Source organism: Cervus canadensis, chromosome 8 (assembly GCF_019320065.1).
Source record: "Cervus canadensis isolate Bull #8, Minnesota chromosome 8, ASM1932006v1, whole genome shotgun sequence".
NCBI classification, from domain to species: Eukaryota; Metazoa; Chordata; class Mammalia; order Artiodactyla; family Cervidae; genus Cervus; species Cervus canadensis.
In genome coordinates this window covers 54,677,926-54,699,561 of record NC_057393.1, presented here as the reverse complement: position 1 = coordinate 54,699,561, position 21,636 = coordinate 54,677,926, and the positions used below count along the sequence as shown (strand labels likewise).

Below are 21,636 nucleotides of genomic sequence, written 5' to 3'. Positions count from 1 at the left end.
GATCATTTAAGAGACCTCTGGGACAACATCAAGCATACTAATATTTACATTATAAGGTCCCAGAAGGAGAAGAAAGAGAGAGGCAGAGAATTTATCTGAAGAAATAATAACTAAAAAAAAAAAAATCCCATAATCTGGAAACGAGAACAGACATCCAAGTCCAGTAAGCACAGAGAGTTCCAAACAAGATGAACCCAAAGAGACCCTCACAAAGACACATAATAATTAAAATAGCAAAAATTAAAGATAAAGAGAGCCCCTTAAAAGAAGAAAGAGAAAAGCAACTAGTTACAGACAAAGGAATTCACAAAAAACTGTTCTCTAACTTTACAGCAAAAACATTGCAGGACAGAAAGGAGTGGACCAATACATCCAAACTGATGAAAGGAAAAACCTACAACCAAGAATACTCTACCCAGCAAGGCTTTCATTCAGATTTGAAGGAGAGAGAAAGAGTTTAACAGGCAAGAAAAAGACCAAAAGAGCTTAGCACTGCTACATCAACTTAACAGAAAATGTTAAAGGGACTTCTCTAAGTGGAAAAAATAGACCACAACTAATAATATAACAATTACAAAAGAAAAAATTTTATTGGTAAAGGCAAACATAGGGTAAAGGTAGTAGAACAACCACTTAAACATTAGGATGGTTAAAAGACAAAAGTAGGAAGATCATCTATATAGTAATTAAGGGACACACAAAACCCAGAAATGAACCCACACTTATACATCAATTAATTTATGACAAAAGAGCAAAAGTATACAATGGGGAAAAGACAGCCTCTTCATAAGTGGTATTGGGAAAACTGGACAGCCACATGCAAAAGAACCAAAGTGGACTACTTTCTCACACCATCTGTAAAAATAAACTCAAAATGAACCAAAGACTTATTAAATGTAAGATCTGAAACCATAAAACTTGAAGAAAACATAGGTAGTACACTCTTTGACACATCTTAGCAATACTTTTTTCTTTTTTGACATGTCTCCTCAGGCAAGGGAAACACAAGGAAAAATAAACAAATGGACCATATCAAACGTTTGTACAGTAACATCTTACCAACAACAAAATGTGTTGATAAAGAACATGGTATTGAAAAAGAATATGTATCTTGTTTATTAAATATTAGAGCACATCAATTATATTAATTGTATTATTCAAACTATTTGACTTCTTCAATATTTGTTTTTACTATCCTGGCAATTTTCTGAAAGATATGCAAAAATACTCATAATTAATGCATCTCAGTAGGTTTTTTAACTTTTATAATATGAACAACAGCCCCAATAACTATAAAAATGCAAAAACGTTAAATAAGATGGATTTATAGATGGATAGCAGAAAGATGGATAGGTATTTAATAAAGCAAGTAAAACAAAATGTTCATTGTAGACTCTTGATGGTTGCATATTCAGGTGTTCACTGTATAATTCTTTCAACTTTTCTGTTTGGATATTTTCATAATAAAATGTTCAAGAGAAACAAAATTTTAAAACCAACTTCACAGATGTGTACTTTAAGAATGTCCACCAGCTAAAGTGCTCAAGCAAGTTAACCTGTCTTCATCACCCACAGGTATTATGGAACGAAGTTGATAGAAGAAAAGGTAACAAACACCACTGTCTTACATATAAACACTCAAACTTAAAAATCTAGCTAGACCTTTTCAGGGGTGGCAGGGAGGACCATGCCACCATGAAGGCCTCAGGCACAGTTCAAGAGGACAAGATGGCGGGCGATGCCTGCCTGACTCCCAGGCTCCGCAGGCCGCTTTTCTATCGCGTGAGCATGAAACTCTCTGCGCCCGAGCACGTTGTCGCCAAGTCCCCTTTCTGGTACTTTGCGTCTCAGCTGGGGAAGGTGAAGTCCTCAGGGGGAAATGGTCTACTGTGGACAGGAAATCCCCGCCGCCGGTGAAGAACTTTGGCATCTGGCTGCGCAATGACTCCCACAGCCGCACCCACAACATGTACCAAGAGTACCCGGACCTGATCACAGCTGGAACCGCCACCCATGCGCACGTGGCCCCATGCCCAGGACCACTCAGTCCAGATCATGAAGGTGGAGGAGGTCGCAGCCAGCAAGTGCCACAGACCAGCAGTTCCGTGACTGCCAGTTCAGATTCCTGCTGCCCCACCCCGGCCTCCATCACCTGCACAAGCCAGGCTTTACCACCAAGACGCTACCACCTTCTCTTAGGTGCAGGCCTTCTCTGTCCCTAGGTCAGTCCAAATAAAACTCACTGGGAAGACCGAAAAATAAAATAAAATCTAGCTGGAATGGTATCAGCAATTAACACTTACCTAACCTTTACTCTGTGCCAGAACATGTATTATCTCATTTTTATCTTCAGGACAGCCCCTATGAGGCAATAACTAATATGACCATTTTATAGGTGAGAAAACTGAGGCTCCTAAAAGTGAAGGAGGCTTTCTAAGTCTGGACAGCCTCTCGTGGGCAAAGTCAGAATTCACACTCAGATCCACGTGACTCTAGGACTAACATTGGTCAGCCATTAGACTCTGCAGACCTGCTGTGTCAACACAGTGGCCACTATTACAAGCAGCTGCTGAGCACCAAAAGTGAAGGAAGTCTGAATTGAGATGTGCTCAGAGTATAAAAGACACACCAAATTTCTAAAACTCGAAACAGAAAAAAGAAAAAATATTTCTGATCATTTTTAATGTTGTGTGTTGAATCAGTATTTTGTATATATTAAATAAAATATATTTTTTAATTAATTTTAACAATTACTATTGTGAAATGGAATATCTCCTACCATATCAATAAACAAGGATGTAACAGTCATCAGTGATTTCAGGCCTCCAAATGTGAATGAGGACTCCCAAAAGAGAATACAATGCCTGCAATCCAGCAGATGCCACCAACGCTCACAGTGATTGCTGAGGAGCTGGGGGTGGGGGGGATGAGAGAAATAAAAAAGACAGGACACTGGCCCCAGATAGCTGAGATGTATATGAAAGAAATGACTTCGATAATCCCAGACTCTTGCATTTTCCCATACATTAGTCAGTTCAGTCGCTCAGTCGTGTCCGACTCTTTGCAACCCCATAAATCGCAGCACCCCAGGCCTCCCTGTCCATCATAGAAGAGTGCTAAACTCCTTGACTTGATATCTGATTTCCCTTACAAAAATCTATTATGTTCAGACTGCCTGCCTCTTTTGTTGCAAACCTGTATATAGCCTGACACTGTCTTCCGCCTTCTCAGAGGAGTCTCCCAGGGCTACCTGAAATGCTATTTCCAGAGTTTGGAGTCCTAACATTCCCACCAAATAAAATAATTCTCTACTTTCAGGTTGTGACTACCTTTTTAGTTGACACTAGAAATGTCTTAATTGTATTTGTAGCTCATATTAAATTTCTACTGTATGGTGCAGGTCTACACCTATCTGACTCTGAAATGAATTGTTTTGCTTTTCTTTCCTCTGTTTGAATCAAGCCTCCTTGTGACAAAAATAATACAAAAGGGGCTGGTGAAAAGAATCACCTTAAGCATACATTGTGCCAGCTTGAGCTCAAAGGAAGGAGGACAGTATCATCAAAGGAGGGGCAGTAGGAGCAGGCATGCTTGGACTGGCAGGCAGGTGACATGGAAGTACTTGTTTTAGCTATGGAGGGGTTCTCATGTGAAGATCAAATAGACCAGCACATACTAGGCCTCTCCTACATTACAAAAGACCATCCATTGTGGGGTTTGCTGTTTAGTGAATGCCTGCTACATACAAGTTTCTCTAATCTTGCCTGGATTCACAGAGGTTCATGGTGGTTTAATAACATTGACTTTCCCTCCACTGCACTGAAGTGTGAAAAAAGGTAAGAGTAGAACCCCAGAGCAAGTAAGATAAGGCAATGCCTCTGCTGACACACCTGGCCCCTTGTCTCTGGAGCCCCAGAGCCCTGTAGCCCCGTCACAGAAATCTGAGCTCACACTCAGGCCAAGACTGGACATGCTAAGGGAAGTAACAGTGTTAGGTATATTGGTGCCAGATTGTAAATTCCTTTGGAGTCCACCCTGAAGGAAACGGGAAACCACTGAAGGTACAGCAATGGGAGGCAAATTAACATCAGGTTGGCAAGAGGGACAGCATCATGGAATTTAATCGAAAAAGACTGAAACCTTTGCTAGTTTTCCAGGAGTGCTTGCCAAATGTGACACTTTAGCAGGATGGGAGACTGCTGCATACCAGCAGAAAGGGCCTCTGGTGAGACTTCTGACTCCTTCCTCTAGACACTGAATTTCACCCTAACCCCATTTCTAATGTCCTTTCCATGCCTAAAATTCCCTGACCCTGTCACGCTGTAATGCCATGGTTGTTTTTTGTTCATTTTTCCACATGTTTTTGGAAAGGAACAAGCGATAGAATATTTAGTGTTATATGTAACCATCCAAATGCACAACGAATATTTCTGTTCCAATCATCCTAGCTACATCCTCTGTCATACAGAAAATAATATTACATCCATTCTATGTTTCAAGACAAATGAAATTGTCCAAAATTTCACAGATGTTGTGGCTGGCAAACCAAACTAAATTGCTTTTTTAATCTCTTTTTAATTGAAGTGTAACTGATTTACAATGTCGTATCAGTTTCAGATGTACAGCGCAGTGATTCAGTAGATAGATATTCTCCTTCATATTCTTTTGTTATTCATTATTACAAAATATTGGGGTTTCCCTAGTAGCTCAGTCAATAAAGCATTCACCTGAAATGCAGGAAACCTAGATTCGATCCCTGGGTCAGGAAGATCTCTTAGAGTAGGAAATGACAATCCACTCCAGTATTCTTGCCTGAAAAATTCCACAAGCAGAAGAGCCTGGTGGACTACAGACATGACTGAGTGCACATGCATACACACACACAAAAATACGGGATATAATTCCCTGTGCTCTACAAAAACTAAATTGGTTTTAATGAAATGAAACAGCCAAGAGTAGAATGACAGAACACACTAAGTCCTCTAACCTAATCCTTGAAACCATTCCCACTAAGTTGCCAAAGTGGTTTTCCAGACTTGTAGATTGTCATCTTTATCACAATTGCCTCACAACTACACTCAATGATAGAAGGCATTCACAGGGTGAGGAGTTCTGATGGCTGCCTTTCATAATGACTTTCTAACACAACTCTGTAAAATGGGCCTTAGTGGGCCCTCATTACATTGATAGGAAAACTCAAGTTCAGAGACTTTTGTCCCTCACCCTAAAATAGCATCTCTCCAGAATCTCCTGCCATCTAAGACCTCCACACAGACACCCAAATATTGAAAGAGAGTTTTCATATGCCCCACCCTCACCCTGAATTCTCTCAAAGCTGAAAACACTCTGCTCCTTCCACTATTCCCCATGATTCTGTATCCTTTCTTGATCCCAGCCACCTTCCAGTGAGTCTCCCCACTCACGTCCCACCCTCCACCCCAATTTCTACTATTGTTGATCTAATTGGCATCCACTCCATACCTTTATCCAATTTATTGGCAAGAACGAAGAGCAGAACACAAGGAGGACAGCATGTGTACTCAGCTGTGGAGTCTGAAATTCCCAGCTTCCGGGGTCAGTTCTGCCACTTACTAACATTGTAATTAGAATCATAGTACTGAAAACTCAGTTTTCCTGCCTGTGAAGTAGAAAATTATCTGTACTCCGTCCCAGGAAAGTGGGGATACAGGAAGGATTCAACGAAGGAAAAAGTCAAATAGGGCAAAGGCAAGAAGTGGCCTTGCCTGGAGAGAAGACAAGTTCAAATTCCAGTGCGCTGCAGGAAAGGTTGTCCAGTGTAGCATTCAAGAACAGAGTCTCCAGCCAACGCCCTAGGTTCGCGTCTTAGGGCTGCCTTGGTTTCCTCTTCTGTTTAACAAGGAGAATAAGTGCATCTACCTCACTTAAAGAAGCTGCCTCATGGATCCTGACTAGGAGCCCCGTTAAGACAAAACCCAAACATTTTCAGCTAATTTGTTAATGGAGAAGGTACCTATAATTGGAATACAAGCTTCAGTACTTGAGAAGGCTTGCTTCTTAGAATTCATTTACTTTATCAGTCAAAAAATATTAGTTTTCACTGCTACATCTAAAATGGATAACCAGCAAGGATCTACTATATAGTACATGGAACTCTGCTCAATGTTATGTGGCATCCTGGATGGGAGGGGAGTTTGGGGGAGAATAGATACATGTACATGTATTGCTGAGTCCCTTTGCCATTCACCTGAAACCATCACAAGACTGGTAATCAGTTATAACCCCATACAAAATAAAAAGTTTTTTTAAAAAACTATGTGTTTAGCACCTTCAATGTTCCAGATATTATTCTAAGCCAATGCAGAAAAAACATGCCTAACCTCATGCAGTTTACATTCTAGTAAGAATAAGCAGTAGATAACAAATAGGCAAATCATATAGTATGCCAGAAGGGCTAAGTAAGCACTGTCGTGTAAGAAACCAAGCGGCACAAAGGGAGTGGGAAGAAAGGTTGAGTATTAAGGAGAGTCAAATTAGACCTCATGGAGAAAAGGATATCTAAGCAAAAGCTTGAAGGAGTACATCTGGGGAGGAACATTCCAGCAAGAGTTACCCTAAAGCATGAACATTCTTGACAGATACGTGCCTGGTGTCCCAGAGGAACAGCAAGGAGTCCATGGGGGAGAGACTGGAATGAGGGAGGGACCAAAGGTCACAGAGATGCAGGACCCAGACTGTGGAAAGACATGAGGACAACGGGACGGATTTTAGCCTCTATTCTCAGTGAGCTGAGAGGCACTGCAGATTTTGATCGTAAGAGGTCCTCGAGTGCTCTGACATTTTAAAAGGATCATTCCAGTTGCTCCATTGAGAGGAGGCTATAATACAGCAAGGGTGAAGCTGTTTAGAAGCTCTTAGAATAATCCTCAGGAATGAAGTAGCAGTGTCTTGGCCTAAGTGGCAGCAGAAGAGGAGGTAAGTGGTTGGATTCTGGACTTCCGTTTTACATTTTTTTTATTGCGGTAAAATACATATAACATAAAATTTACCATCTTAACCTTTTAAGTTTACAGTTTAGTGGTATTAAAAACATTCATATTGTTGTGCAACCATCACCATCATCTATTCCCAAACTCCTTTTATCTTGCAAAACTGAAATCTGGAGATCTTTTGAAAATGAAGACAGCCAGACTTCCTGACAGATGGTATATCTTTGATCCGATATTATATCTATTTCGAACAGAACGTGGCCCAGGAAGTCAACTGCTGGGCTCTGGAAATTACTTTCACTGAACTGATCTGTTGAAGATTTTCTATAGAGAACCCAAGGGCTTCAAGTTTAGGTTTTCAGAGTATGGCTACCTCTTGTGTACATCCAACTCCACCTTATTATCCAGAAGGTCATGGAGGATCTCCCTCACACATTGTTAGAAATCACCTGAGAGTTTACACAGGGTTAAGACATGGTGGTACAAGAGGTAAAGAACCCGCCTGCCAATGCAGGAGACATCCCTGGGTCGAGAAGATCTCTTGGAGAAGCGAATGGCAATCCACTCCAGTATTCTTCCATGGTCAGAGGAGCCTGGCAAGCTACTGTCCTTGGGGTCACAAATAGTCGAACATGACTGAAGCAACTTAGCATGCACAAGACATCAGTAGATGCTCAAATTTGTCACCAAAGGAATTTGAAAGGCTGGATGTCTTCTGCTAGGTCCAGGAGTCATGGCTGGTGTATGGGCAGACAGGGATACTGAAACAAAAACCCATCTTTGCAACTAGGGCTATAGCAACTGCAGCCAGGCCTCGGGCTGAGGAGAAATCACTTTCCCCCAAAACATCGCTCCCTCTGGATAGAGTACTATGGCCTGGAACAGGACCCATAACCTCTAACTGCCAAGGTTCTCCAGAACCCACCATCCATCAGCAGCCCCTGGGTCTCCTGCCCCATTCTGGCCCTGGCTCACCATCTGCTTAGGTATGCACACCCAAAAATACAGTGATAGCTTGGAGCCAATGCAAGTTCCAAAGGATTAATCTAGGGGTTGGCAACATTTTCCTGTAAAGGGCCAGAGAAAAATATTTGAGGTTTTGTGGCATCTGTCACGACTTCTCAGCTCTGCCACTATAGGTCAGAAGCAGATAGAGTCAATATGTAAACAAATGAGCATGGCTGCATGCCAACAAAGCTTCATCTGTGGATACTGAAATTTGAATTTATATAGCTTTCTCAGGTCTCAAAATATCATTTTCTTTTGATTTTTCTTCCAACCATTTAAAAATATAAAAACCATCCTTGTCTTTCTGGCCAAACAAAAACAGTGGCTGGACTGGCTCATCAGCCATAGTTTGAGAACCTCTGGACTAAATCATGTGTCTTGAAGAGCCTTCATGGCCACCAGGACAATCCTGAGGACCAGACCTCACTGCCTTGGCCCCATCTGGCTGCGGTGGAAGGGAGGCCCCAGCACCCCACTCCCTCAGGTGCAGCCCAGCTGGGCACCAAGGTGCAGGTCTTGCTCATGGTGGCTGTCATTCTGCTGTGGCACCAGCTCAGATGTAACAAGGGCACATCCACTGCTAATTCAGAGATGCCGCACAAATGAGAACAAGGCACCTGCTCTTTATGACACTTTCCTGCCATCTGCTGGAAAATCATTATAGTAATAAGCAGATCCACCCAGATCATGAATTAGAACAGCACTCACTTCAAGTTTTGCAATGATCATTTGCTCAATTTAAGCAGTGGCCCTGGGATTGGGAAATACAGAAGGGGAAGCAACTAACTCACAGGAGTCCCAGAAGATGTCACACAAATGACAGAAAGATCTCTGTTCCACAGCTTTCTAGAATTTGGGGAAGGGAAGGAAGGAAGGAAAGAAGAGATCTCATTGCTGTTCTCATTCATTGTCTCAAGGATTCACCTACGACAAAGGTGTTCTACAGAAGGCCCTTCTCAGGTAAATGGGAGTCCCACCAACTTGCCTCCAGAGACCCTGGAGAGACAGAGAGGGGAAGAGGCCATCAGCATCTGCCGACTCCAGCATATTGCATGACAGTCCTTCTAAGCCACAGCCAGTCCACACAGCACTGCTGCTGCTGCTAAGTCACTTCAGTCGTGTCCGACTCTGTGTGACCCCATAGACGGCAGCCCAACAGGCTCCTCTGTCCATGGGACTCTCCAGGCAAGAACACTGGAGTGGATTGCCATTTCCTTCTCCAATGCACACAGCACTGAGGTTCTATTAATTCTGAAAAGACTTGGCACAGAGAGCCAGAAGAACTTGAGTGAGGCTAACCTTTTTCACTGACCTTGGGCCAACACCCGGCCTCCTCCTGCCTCTGTTTTTCTGTTCCTTAGAGGGTAACACAACAAAATGTTGCTGTGTCATAGAAGTTATATGACAGTGAAATGAACACCTTTTGCACAGCATTACTATTAGAATGTGCGATCCCCTGACCCAAAGGCTAGAGTGAGAACAGGAGGTGAAAGCTAAAGAGCTGGTTCTGCTCATGTAAAGTGTAACAGGAAAACCACGAAACACTAGAAGACAGTCGATAACATGGCTCCAGGCTTTCAGGACTTAGCAACAAATCCCCAGGTGTCAAAATGAAACGGGAAAAGGGTCAGAGAATGAGATCATGGGATATTTTCAAAGACTATAGGGTCCACCATTCCAAATTTAAAACCAAAACCTTTGCCATTTACTCTAGGGAAGCAGGGAAAGAAGAAACAGGGGGTTTCTTTTATTTCTCCCTGCCCCCCCGCCCCAGTCTCTGGACATTTGGAGCACTCCCAGGCAGGTTGTGAATCCAAGTCAAGAGTTCCCACAGCAAAACAGGTGTGGGCAAAATGAAGGCTTGGGAAGCCTAAGGTGCATGTCAGCTGGAATTCACGGGACCTGGGATGCAGAGAGCCCCTTGTCAGGCCAGGGGTAGGGGTCAAGCAGAAAGTGCAAACATCAGACCCAGATCTGGTTACTCAACTGTCCAAGGAAGAGCCAGCAGATCCCAGTGTTATGACAGCTGCACAGGGCAGTTCCCGCTGCAGAGACAATGGGTCCTTTGTGGGCAAAGGCCAGTGTGGGGGATGTAGTGTGAGCGGCAGCAGGCCCTAGAGTGTTCTCCAGGACCTCAGGAGGGAAATGCTGCGTGGGAAGGGCTGAGTATTGTGGCTCACCCAATCCCATGTCCACCATGAACATCAAGGCCCTTGGTCAGCTTTAAAAACTAGTTTCCATTCTCATCTCCTGACTAAACTTCCATGTTGAAGCTTCTATCTAGGAATATGAGGTTTCTCTGGGAAGACATGTTGTGAAGACTGCCTTCCTTGAGCACAGGGCGTTCAGCATAACACCTCTGGCACAGAAACCACAGGCCAGTGTTCAATCCACTCTGACCCACATAGGAAGGGAGAGCCCCCACCTGCTCACCCGTCAGCACTTTCTACACAGCCGCCCCATGGTACCACGGGTGCGGTGGTATTCGGGCCTGTTCCTCCCAGCTATAGTCAACCCAAGCGTGAGGCGAGGGGGTGCCAGCCAGTTTTAAATCTAAAATGGCTGAACTATCACTAACTCGGCAGAATTAACCAAGTGGTTGAGTTAGGCATAAAATGGAAAGAAATTAGATTGGAATTATGGAGAATACTTACATTCCTTTCATGCCCAAGTCTAACTGGAAGCTGTGTGTGGGCCACTACAAACGCATTTCCCCCTGATCTGCGAGTCTGTTTAATCAGCACCCTCAAGCGGCGGCATCAGGAGGAATCCACTTCCACTGCAGTTTCCCACAGGCCGGACCTCACCCGCGGTCTGGATGTCACATCCCTGGGATGAAGTTCAAAGAAAGTTGAGCAAGCAAGTTCCACTGGATCCACTTGATCGTAACACATGCTGTTTTTTAAAAGAGTTCCTTTGGGATGGAATAATTGTGCTTGGAAAGTCAATAAACTTCAGTTCATAAATAAAGATAGTGCGTTCCAAACCTTTTCAGTGATTGCAGTCAGGAAAGAGGCTCCTAAACGTGCCTGCCCTGCCCCCTGCTGGAAGCTTCCAGGAGAGACGCGTCTCGGTCCACGGCGGGCCCTCGTCCGCGCTTCCACTGCTAACGCATCTATCTATCTTTATAAAACTCTAGCTAAGCGGTCTTCTAAGTAACATCGTTCTTAATTCTTGGAAATCACTGTGTGACAGACGCTCACTTGGACTCAGTGAGCTCCTCTAGGACCCTCCACAGGGCCTACGGACTATAAGATGTCCAGGGGGCACACCAACTTGCCAACTGTGGGTACCAACTCTGAGCCAAGAGGCTGCTCAAGGAGGTGATTTGTGTCTCTGTGTGGCAACACGGGGTCTGCTGCTTCTGGGGTCCGCTGTGACTGTTCCCTTTTCCATCCACTGACATATAAGCCGAAGAGACTTCCAGGCAGGGAAGGGGTCCAAGGTGACTTCTGAGCCACAGGGAGTCCCTGAGACCAACTTACTGGGAGGATCCAAAATCTCTAAGTGGGCAGGAGTACCTCTAAGGGACCTCCAGAAGGGAGGGGCACCAACCGAAGCTGCTGCAACAAGCGAGAATAGTGTAAAATTATCCTAATTGGGGAGGGGAGGTAGGCTTTAGAATACCACCCAACATTAAATTGCAAATATGAAACATCTTAAATGTTCAACAGTTTGGGAATGCTTATGTTATCATTAGTAATAACCATTTGACTGAGTGGGCAATTTTTATTTACCACTATGACCACATAAGAGTTGACTCATTGGAAAAGACCCTGATGCTGGGAGGGATTGGGGGCAGGAGGAGAAGGGGACGACAGAGGATGAGATGACTGGATGGCATCACTGACTCAATGGGCATGAGTCTGAGTAAACTCCGGGAGCTAGTGATGGACAGGGAGGCCTGGCGTGCTGCGATTCATGGGGTCACAAAGAGTCGGACACGACTGAGCGACTGAACTAACGACCACATTGTGCCTTTAACATAAATGTTCATGATGCTTTTCTCTGTTTGACAGAATTAATAACAAATTTTTCCTCTTTTTTTCAGTACTCTTCTGTTGTTGTATTGTTCTTCTCCCCAAAACATATTTTCCTGAAAACAGAAAGAACATTTGGGAACAAGAGAGGATATGTGAAAGAACAAGTCTCCCAAGAAGACGAGCAGGTTAGAGTGCTTGACCTTCTGTCTGCTTCCAAAAGAAGTGTCAGGTGGCCTCACAAGGGCTCCGGTGGCAGCGGTGGGACAGAAGAGCTGGGGGCTCAGACCCGCTGTGTTCACTTCCTCAAAACAGAACGGGATTCTGTACATGAAAAGAGGACAGCAAATGCCTGAAAGGAGAGCCTGAGGAGTGGCGGAGGGAGCTGAAAGGGGATATGCAGGCAACAGGGTGTCCAGTGGTCAGAGATATGAACCTGGGGCTGGACCACAGAGGCTTTGTGGTTCCACTTCTTGCCTTGGGGGTTGTGGCATGCTTATCACCATGGCTCCCCTGATTTAACCCCCTTCCTCAGGCGGGTAATTACCTGCTTCTTAAGGCTGTGAAGAGGAAACACAAATCACCACCCATAGAGGGACTTCTCTGATGGTTAGGTAGTTAAGAGTCCCAACTCCCAGTGCAGGGTGCCAGGGTTCGACCCCAGATCAGGGAACTAGATTCCACAGGCCCCCACTAAAAGATCCTGCATGCCACAACTAAGACCCAGCACAACCAAATAAATAAATATTACACCACCCATAGAGCACTTGGAAGAGGGTCCACACACAGAGCAAGCACCTAGTAAGTGTTAGATGACTGTGTTTAGCTGTAGGCACCTCTGAGGAACTTTGGAACAAGCTGGGGTGTGCCGTTAAAGACATGCATTAGCCTCTGCTGTGTCCTTTAGATGTATCACAGAAGTTGTGGCTTGCCTTTGCCTTCACAAATTCTGTGATGAAAAATATGAACACAGTGTTAATGAAATTTTTTTTACTCTGTGTATTATTGCAGCTAAATATACATGCCAAAATTAACCATTTTAACCATTCTTAAATATACAGCTCAGTGGTATGGAATAAACATTCACATTATTGTAAAACCATCAGCATTATTCGTCTCCAGAATTTTTGCATCATCCCAAACTAAACTCTGTACCCATTAAACCGTAACTTCCCATTTTTCCCTCCCTGAAGCTGCTGGCAACCACCATTCAAATTTGTCTCTATGAAATAGACTGCTCCAGGTACCTCACATAAATGGAATCATGCAATATTTGTCCTTTTGTGACTGGCTTCCAAGTTATCAGGGTTTACCTATGCTGTAGCATGTATTAGAATTCCTTCCTATTTAAGGCTGAATAATATTCCATTTTAGGTATATACACATCTTGCTTATCCATTCATCCATGGATAGACATGTGGGTTGTTTCTACTTTTGGCTATTGTGAATAATGCTGCCATAAACATTGGTATTCAAATGTCTGTTCAAGTCCATGTTTTGATTCCTCTAGGTATTTACCCAGAGGTGGAATTGCTATGTTGACGTTTTTGAGAAGTGCCATATCATTTCCACAATGGCAGTGCCATTTTACATTTCCACCAACAGTGCACAAGGGTTCCAATTTTGCCACATCCTCACCAAATACTTGACATAAATGTATATATAATAGCCATCCTATTGCATGTGAAGTAGTATCTCAGTGTGGTTTTGATTTTAATTCCCCTGGTGATTAGTGATGTGTGCATTTTTTGTGTGTTTAGTGGCCATCTGTAGATCATCTTCGGAGAAATGTCTATTCAAGTCCTTTTCAGTCCTTTTCCTGTTTTAATAGAAATATTTTACAAAGGCTAATTTATTATTTTTTAATGATTGGTGTTTTTGTGTCCTATCTAGTAAAACTTTGCCTACTCCAAAGTCATAAAAACAATCTCCTATGTACTTTATGGTCCTAGTTTTTATTTTTAGGGCTATGATTCATCTTAATTTTTGTGTATGTAGTGAGATAGGGGTTGAGTTTCTTTTTTTTTTTTTTTTAAGTACAATTACTCAGTGTTAAACACTGTATTTATTAGATCTTCTTTCCCAATTGGGTTGATTTGGTATCATTGTAGAATATTAATTGACTGTTTGTGTGAGTCTGTTTCTTGACTCTCTATTCTGTCCCATTGGTTTGTCTATTCTTGTGCCGATAAACACTCTCCTTATTACTTAGTTTATATAACTCTTGAAATCAGGTTAGATAAGTTCTCCAACTTTGTTCCTCTTTTAAAAGATTGTTGTAATTATTATAGATTCTTGGCCGTTCTCCGTAAATTTTAGAATCAGCTGTCTATGTCTTAAAAAGTCTTGCTGGGGACTTCCCTGGTAGTACGAATCCAGGTGGTGCGATATCCAGAGTGGATAAGAATCCCCCTGCCAGTGCAGGAGACGTGGATTTGATCCCTGGTCTGGGAAGATTCCAAATGCCTCAGAGCAACTAAGCCCGTGCCACAACTACTGAGCCTGCACATTCTAGCTCTCCTGTGGCAACTGCTGAAGTCCTCAAGCCTAGAGCCTGTGTCTGCAACCAGAGGAGCCACCACGATGAGAAGCCTGCTCTCCAAAACCAGAGAAAACCCAGGTGCAGCAACGAAGACCCAGCACAACCAAAAATAAAATAAAAATTTTTAAATAAATTAAAAAGTCTTGCTGGGACTTCCACTGAGTCTATAAATCCATTTCAAGAGAAATGCCATCTTAACTGAATCAATAAACATAATATACCTCTCCACTTATTTAGGTCTGCCTTAATTTTTCTCAGCAGTGTTTTGCAGCTTTTAGTATAGAGATCTTGTGTGTATTTTGTTAATTTCTTTGTAGATATTTCATGTTTTGACACTATTATAAAAAGTGCATTTGTTTCCTTTTCTAATTCTGTGTTGCCATTATGTATGAATACAATTGTTAACTATGTCCTGTGACCATACAAAATTCAAAGTATTTTCTAGTGATTGTGTTTTTATTTTCCACAGGATTTTCTACATATACCACCACGACAGTGACTGATGACACTTTTTTCCCAATCTGCATGCTTTGGCTACTCTAGGGTTAGAATGAAGAAGAGAGGCACTGGTATTACTGAACAAAGTTTCATGTACTCCCTTACTAAATATTCTTCGAGTATCTGCTACATGTATGACACTGGAGGTGGAGGTGATGGAATTCCAGTTGAGCTATTTCAAATCCTAAAAGATGATGCTGTAAGTGCTGCACTCAGTATGCCAGCAAATTTGGAAAACTCAGCAGTGGCCACAGGACTGGAAAAGGTCAGTTTTCATTCCAATCCCAAAGAAAGGCAAAACCAAAGAACGTTCAAACTACCGCACAATTGCACTTATTTCACACACTAGCAAAGTAATGCTCAAAATTCTCCAAGGCAGGCTTCAACAGTATGTGAACCGTGAGCTTCCAGATATTCAACCTGGATTTAGAAAAGGCAGAGGAACCAGAGATCAAATTGCCAACATCCACTGGATCATCAAAAAAGCAAGAGAGTTCCAGAAGAACATCCACTTCTGCTTTATTGACTATGCCAAAGCCTTTGACTGTGTGGATCATAACAAATTTTGGAAACTTTTAAAGAGATGGGAATACCAGATCACCTGACCTGTCTCCCGAGAAATCTGTATGCAGGACAAGAAGCAACAGTTAGAACTGGACATGGAACAACAGACTGATTCCAAATCGGGAAAGGAATACATCATGGCTGTATATTGTCACCCTGCTTATTTAACTTATATGCAGTGTACATCATGAGAAATGCTGGACTGATTGAAGCACAAGCTGGAATCAGGATTGCCAGGAGAAATATCAATAACCTCAGACATGCAGATGACACCACCCTAATGGCAGAAAGCAAAGAAGAACTAAAGAGCCTCTTGATGAAAGTGAAAGAGGAGAGTGAAAAAGTTGGCTTAAAATGAAACATTCAGGAAACTGAGATCATGGAATCCAGTCCCATCGCTTCATGGCAAATAGATGTGGAAGCAGTGGTAACAGTCAGAGATTTTATTTTGGGGGGCTCCAAAATCACTGCAGATGGTGACTGCAGCCATGAAATTAAAAGATGCTTGCTCCTTGGAAGAAAAGTTATGACCAACCTAGACAGCATATTAAAAAGCAGAGACATTACTTTGCCAACAAAGGTCTGTCTAGTCAAAGCTATGGTTTTTCCAGGAGTCGTGTATGGATATGAAAGTTGGACTATAAAGAAAGCTGAGCCCCGAAGAATTGATGCTTTTGAACTGTGGTGTTGGAGAAGACTCTAGAGTGTCCCTTGGACTGCAAGGAGATCCAACCAGTCCATCCTAAAGGAAATCAGTCCTGAATATTCATTGGAAGGACTGATGTTGAAGCTGAAACTCCGATACTTTGGCCACCTGATGTGAAAAACTGACTCATTTGAAAAGACCCTGCTGCTGGGAAAGATTGAAGGCAGGAGAAGAAGGGGACGACAGAGAATGAGATGGTCAGATGGCATCATTGACTCGATTGACATGAGTTTGAGTAAGCTCCGGGAGTTGGTGATAGACAGGGAAGCCTGGCGTAATGCAGTCCATAGAGTCGGACACAACTGAACAACTGAACTGAATTGAACATGTATGACACTGCTCAGAAATGAAGAGGTTCACAAATGCCCTGGGTCAAGATCTTGCTCTCATAGTCAAGAGGAGACATGTATATAACTTGTTAATGTAGCAGAGAGAGGTGTAAGGATCATAAACTGCATACTGACAGCACTGTGGGAGGTCTAAGGGAGAGAGACTAGTTCTAGGCCCACTGGGTAACATGAAACCCTTACATACACAGACAGTCTTGTGTTTTCAAAAAGTGAAACATTACTACCAGAATTAACCTTCACCGCTCCATGACACAGGCAAGATCGTTGTCATTATTTGAGTCATTTGAAGTGATCTGCCCAAAGTCACAAAAGGATGAGTTTGTGAAAGGTGTGTGACTTTTATATTGGTACACTTTCTACCATGGGGCCAAAGATGGCCCTTGGAAGTTATTTAAAGATTAAAAAATAATCTTTGGGCTGGAAAGGATCTTTGATAAATTTCTTTTCTAATTTAACACTGCTATTCTGGAAGGACTGTTTGCCCTCTCGGGGCATGGATGATTTAGAAGCCAGTTAATTCTGCCCTTCTGAGTTTCTGAAGCACTTTCAGCACAAAGAAGAGAAGCAAAATCCACCCCCCCACCCCCCCACCCCCGCCCTCTGGTGCTCCAGGAGTGAACTTCAAATGCAATCTGAGCTAGCAGATTTTCCTGTTCAGAAATCCATTATTTTTTTTCCTGGAAATTATATCCATTTAGTAATTCATGCTATAAATTACATGTCTTTTTCTTTTCTTTTCCCACCAGGGTTTTAGGATCCTCATTTTGATGTTCCCTGCAACAGAAGGTGGGCTTCCCTGATGGCTTTGCTGGTGGCGCAGACTATGAAAAATCTGCAGGTGGCACAGTTGGTCAAGAGTCCACCTGCCAATGCAGGAGTCACAAGAGACATGAGTTTGATCCCTGGGTCAGGAAGATACCCTGGAGAAGGAGATGGCAACCAATTCCATTGTTCTTGCCTGGAAAATTCCATGGACAGAGGAGCCTATTGGGCTACAGTCCATGGGGTCACAAAGAGTCAAACACAACTAAGCACTCATGCACTAGGTCCAATGGAAGGTGGGCAAACCCAAATCTCCTTGATCCCTTCTGAAACTAACACTTAAGCAGGCTGGCTCTTCTTCCACTCCACCACCCCCACCATCACAAACTCCATGCTGCTGCTGCTGCTGCTACTAAGTCACTTCAGTCGTGTCCGACTCCGTGCGACCCCACAGACGGCAGCCCACCAGGCACCGCCGATCCTGGCATTCTCCAGGCAAGAACACTGGAGTGGGTGGCCATTTCCTTCTCCAATGCATGAAAGTGAAAAGTGAAAGTGAAGTCGCTCAGTTGTGTCTGACTCTTCGCGACCCCATGGACTGCAGCCTACCAGGCTCCTATAGGGTCTGTCAAATAAACAGCCCAGAACTCATCCAGGACTTCTCAGCAAAGAAAAGGGAGGGAAAAAAATTTTTTATGTTATTGTGCCCTCTGGTGGTCATAAGTGAAACCAAAGACCCCAAAATTATTCAGTTCAGTTCAGTCGTTAGTCGTCTCCAACTCTTTGCGACCCCATGGACTGCAGCACACCAGGCCTCCCTGTCCTGTCCATTGCCAATTCCTGGAGCTTACTCAAGCTCATGTCCATCGAGTCAATGATGCCATCCAACCATCTCATCCTCTGTCATCCCCTTTTCCTGCTTTCATTCTTTCCCAGCATCAGGGTCCTTTCAAATGAGTCAGTTCTTCGCATCAGGTGGCCATAGTATTGGAGCTTCAGCTTCAGCATCAGTATGAATATTCAGGGCTGATTTCCTTTAGGATGGACTGGTTGGATCTCCTTGCTGTCCAAGGGACTCTCAAGAGTCTTCTCCAACACCACAGTTCAAAAGCATCAATTCTTTGGTGCTCAGCTTTCTTCACCGTCCAACTCTCATATGCATACACGACTACTGGTAAAACCATAGCTTTGACTAGACAGACCTTTGTTGGCAAAGTAATGTCTCTGCTTTTTAATATGCTGTCTAGGTTGGTCATAACTTTTCTTCCAAGGAGCAAGCATCTTTTAATTTCATGGCTGCAGTCACCATCTGCCTTGATTTTGGAGCCTCAAAAAATAGTCTTTCACTGTTTCCATTGCTTCCCCATCTATTTGCCATGAAGTGATAGGACTGGATTCCATGATCTTAGTTTTCTGAATGTTTAGTTTTAAGCCAATTTTTTTCACTCTCCTCTTTCACTTTCATCACGAGGCTCTCTAGTTCTTCGCTTTCTGCCATAAGGGTGGTGTCATCCGCATATCTGAGGTTATTGATATTTCTCCTGGCAATCTTGATTCCAGCTTGTATTATCTTTGCCACACTCTTTCCTAATTAAGTATTGTTTTTACATATTGATCTGTTTTTCTTCATCAGATTTTTTTAGTGAGTTGTGTTTTTGGGGGTTTATAACTTTTATCTTTTGTGTTATCTAATTTATTTCTCCTTTTATTAATATTATTTTTGTCTTACACATCTTTGAGTCACCCTTTCCAAGTAATGTAAATTGAATTTTTTCTTCCTTTCTTTTTTCTTTATCAAGGATAAAATACATTATGTTAATTTTCTCTTGAATATTGCTTTGATAAACACTACAAAATTTTAGATAATTTTATATGTTGTTAGTTCAGTTGTTATTTAATAAACGTTATGTTGCTATATTCTTTAGTTTTCCACTCTGACCAATTATTACTTAAGAAATAACTGAACAAGTTTTAAATGGCACAACTTTGTAACTCCTATAGAAGCATTCATTGTTACTAGTCTTGCTAAATTGGGAAAGGGGTCATTGCCTGTAAGATTTTTCTTCATTTTTTGTAGTGTATTTATTCTTTTATATCATAATGAATTATAATACTTTGTAAAGATTTCAGACTCTAGGAAGCTCTAGAGCTCAGATTCTATCAGTTAATTCTATTTTATTGTTTTATAGTCTATACCTACCTTTGACTTAATATAAACTGATCATGGTAAACAAGTTTCTAAAGAGCATATTTTGTCAAATATTCCTTAATTCTAAATGCTATGTCTTTGTTTCAAATATAACAGATAACCTGAGCAGCTAAACTCCCACCTAAAGTCACATTCACATCTTAACCTTCTCGTTGCTTGGAAGGCCTCCCAACATAATGGGCTGTGCTCCCCCATGACACTTACTCAGAAGGGCCATTATGAGAGGATAACACTCACACACACAACAAAGGGCACCTCCTCTTTTTGTGTCAAGCAGCCTCTGTATCCTAAAGGGAACTTACGGCAGCCCCACTAAATGATACCAAACAAAATAATCAGCTCTATACATGAAAGGCTCAGCAGGAAATGATGGCCAGGCCCATAGCCCTGGAAACATGCAAATATATACTAAGTGCAGGGCATCAGTTCCAACCCCAAACTTTCCCTCCCATCTTCTGGCTTATAAGCAATTCCATCAAGAGGCTAAATGGAGAAAGGCACAGCTAGTTACATGCTAGAAATAAGTGGCAAGAATTTAAAAATATTGGAAGCGTGCATAAATAGCTCGCTTAAGGATAAACTTTGGCTACCTGACTCGAAGAACCAACTCTTTGGAAAAGACCCTGATGCTGGGAAAGATTGAAGGCAGAAGGAGAAGGGGATGACAGAGAATGAGATGGTTGGATGGCATCACCAACTCAATGGACATGAGTCTGAGTAGGCTCCGGGAATTGGTGATGGACAGGGAAGCCTGGCGTGCTGCAGTCCATGGGGTTGCAAAGAGTCGGACACGACCGAGTGACTGAACTGAACTGAATGATAAATAATTTCTACTTGAACAGCTGAAGGAATTTTGAGGTTACAAAAGCTAAGAGGCACACCCAAGGCATTATTAAGCCCAAATTATTAGTGTCCTGAATTTATAAATCAGGTAAGAGTAGTGAGATCAAATAGAAGACATAATTGTGCAGAGACAGCAGTACCTGCAGAGAACAGGAATGGCTTGTCCAAGGAGAGGCCAAGATGACTTCCAGCTCTGAGAAACACCCAGCAAGTCAAGAGACTTGCGTGGCTCTAATCAAGGTACTAACAACCCTCCAGAGAATTGCACTAAATCACAGACCCCTTTCTTTCTGGTGAGTTCAGCTACTCACGCCTGCCCACTGAGCAGGAGGGGTATGAAAGAAAGCCAGCTTTCTCCCCAGCACTGGCCTCCATGTTGGACCTAGTGTGATGGTTTCAGGGGGAGGGGAAGACTGGTTAGTTCAGTGAATGAACGGAGTAGTGGGGTGAGATGGGGACTCATTAGGGGGTTGCATTTCTCATGGGGGCTGGAGTAAACACAGACTTGAGGCATAGTGAAAATTATTCTGATAAACTCCTCCAGGAGGGCAGATCCTCATTCTACCACTATGGACCCAAGGACTTTGTTGAGAATATGGCAGCAAAAGAAGCCCTTACCTTTCCTTGAGCATCATGCCATCTCATGAAAGCTTCTGGGGCAGTCCCTCCCTTCAAAGGAACCAGGAATCCTTTCCATGTCAATAATTCACTTTAGAATTTACTGCAGAATTCCATAGCTTTCATTTCATATTTAGGACACAATTATTTCATTTTCCCTTTTCCTAAGGAAAAAAAAAAAAACTGTAGCAGTCAAATGTATATTTTTAGGACTTTTTGATACATATTAGCAAATATCTAATCAGAACGACTGTCTCAATTAACAGGGATGAAAAATCTCTATTTCCCTAGTCCTCTTTGCAATACTTTGCCATTCATTAGCTATAGGGAAAAGTTTTCTTTGTTTCAGTTAACACTTCCAAAAATTACTAGGGTCTGAGTATTCTTCCTGAATTCTATTTTTATGTATATATGAATTGCTATCCTTTGCCAAATTTCCATTGAAATGTTTTCTTTCTCTTATTGATTTGTGCAGTCTCTTTAAATATGACAATTATTAATATTTTCCTAGCATGTGTTAACTTCATTTAATGATGTTGCTGACACATAGCTATTGAATTTTAATGGAGTCAAATCCAGCAATCTTAT

The 21,636-nt window shown here is 42.5% G+C and overlaps 1 pseudogene; it reads left to right on the top strand.

Annotated features, from left to right (window-relative positions):
* The first annotated feature begins 1,695 nt into the window (after positions 1-1,695).
* LOC122446802 lies at positions 1,696-2,236 on the top strand (annotated as a pseudogene).
* The last annotated feature ends 19,400 nt before the right edge of the window (positions 2,237-21,636 follow it).